Genomic DNA, 2,298 nt, shown 5'->3' with positions numbered 1-2,298 from the left:
AGGAAACGGCGTAGTTGTCAGAGCAGAATCCGACCGACTACGGGTGTTTACTTGTCCAAAGGTTGCAGCGCTGCTCCTTGCTCCTCTCCCCCAAGTTTAGCAGCTCTCAGCCGGCCAGCAGATTTACAATCCCCCGCTCTGCCTGGTCCTCTCCACACATCGCTCTGAAGCTGTCGGTGACGTACGGACAATCTCAACCCTGATAGGCTATCGTGACTCAGCGTCATGCGACTTTCTCCTTCGCGTCGCCGGCCCCGCCCCCTTCGTGTCGCTTTGCGCCGACCGACAGGAAATCGCGGCTCTACGCGTCTCTGCATTGACTTTGTATGTAAACTCACCGCCCCAAACGCTCGCTTCGCTTTTGGTGTGAAAGCACCATAAGACCCAATCAGAGAGCCGAGCGTGAGCGTCTACATCATTGTTTCTAAAGTCTTCCATTTTTGCCCGTCTTCACTAAAACGCCCTCCGGAGTTTCGAAACGCAGAACGGGGTTGGCAGCGTTTCCAAACTTCTTAATTTTAGGTCTTCTTTTTTCGCCGTTTTAGTCTGGACGGGAGGTGCAAAAGGTCTCGGTTTTAATTCGAAGTCGCAGTAGTGTAGATGGGGCCTAAGGCTGGAAAAGGAGAAGGCATTTAGGAGTGGGGACTGAGCCGGGTGCAGGGCGTTAAAGTACAGGTTTTGCAAGGAGGTGTGAGATGCTAAACGACTGTACTCAGAGAAACTCCAACAACAGTTCTCTGCAAACGACGCCACTTCTGTCTGTAGGGGGTTCAGACAGATCATAAACTACAAACCCAAAGCCCCTCAACAACCATCGCTTGGCAAATGAGGTGAACCAGTTCTACTGCCGCTTTGAGAGACAATCCGACACCATCACCCAAGACTCCTCCGCTCAGCTCCTGCCCCAGTCCACCGTCCCACCATACCTGCAGTTTGTCTACAGAGCCACCAGGTCTGTAGACGATGCAGTAAACATGACCCTTCACTACATCCCCCAGCACCTGGACTCCCCTGGAACCTATGCCAGGATCCTGTTTGTGGATTTCAGCTCTGCTTTCAACACCATCATCCCAGCTCTGGCAGGACAAGCTCTCAGCTGAACGTGCCTGACTCCACCTGCAGGTGGATCACAGACTTCCTGACGGACAGGAAGCAGCACATGAAGCTGGGAAAACATGTCTCTGACTCCAGGACCATCAGCACCGGATCCCCTCAGGGCTGCGTTCTTTCCCCTCTGCTCTTCTCTCTGTACACCAACAGCTGAATCTCCAGTCACCAGTCTGTCAAGCTCCTGAAGTTTGTGGATGACACCACCCTTATTGGGCTCATCTCTGGTGGGAATGACGGCTGCAGCGTATCATTCACTCTGCTCGTACATGTAAAAACTACTTTGCAATAAATAAAAGAAATTGATCCCTAGCACTACTCATGGTCAGAAAGTCCACAGGGCACCTTTCAATGATTTGGTCTATTCTGCTTCACTGTATGTCTTTGTTCTGTGGTTAGCTCAATTGTAGACAGGATTTGTCAGGTTAACATTCACCCCTTTCAATACCTCAGTCTTGGCATTAAAGAGTTTCTGTCTTAGGAACGATCCCATCCTGTGTTTACCAGTTTGGTTCCACTTTATCTATAACGCTCCCTTTCAACTACTCTCACTTTGAAGGGCCCTCAGTGGGAGTTTGGATAGCATTTTCCCTGCTTATCTCTTTGAAATGTCACTCCATGCAGAGCCAAGCATTCCCCTTTCCTTCAGCCCTTGTGTGACTCGGTGAAAAGTGCAACTTAAACTAACTGCATTGATTTGGTCTGACAGACACGACTTTAGTAGTGTTTGTGTTGCACTGTGCCAGAGTCCCTATAGTCTCTCCATGTCTCTCTGTAAAATGTCTCTGACTGTGCCTAAGTTATGGTGGTAGAGGGGATAGAGGGTGGCAGCTACGGCTTTGTGTGTGTGTGCATGTGTGCGCCCTTGAAGTCTGTACTGGTGTGTCTGTTTATGTGAGAGGCAGGGCTGCAGTGTGTTTGAGAGATGTAGGTCACGATGCCTTCCCTGTTTGAACAGTACAGTAAACTTGGCAGCTTTCCTGAGATGTGATAGACTCTGCCTCACTTTACCCTTTCTTCCTCTCTCGGTCACTCTCTCTTGTCTGTCATCCTGTGGTATGTGAAAACACCTTATCTGTATGTGCTGTCCCTGCTGGGACTTTTCCCAGAAGTAATTCCCTATCTAAACACACACACACACACACACACACACACACACACACACACACACACACACACACACACACACAC

This window comes from Micropterus dolomieu, linkage group LG15 (assembly GCF_021292245.1).
Source record: "Micropterus dolomieu isolate WLL.071019.BEF.003 ecotype Adirondacks linkage group LG15, ASM2129224v1, whole genome shotgun sequence".
NCBI classification, from domain to species: Eukaryota; Metazoa; Chordata; class Actinopteri; order Centrarchiformes; family Centrarchidae; genus Micropterus; species Micropterus dolomieu.
Note: the sequence above shows the minus strand (reverse complement) of the source record.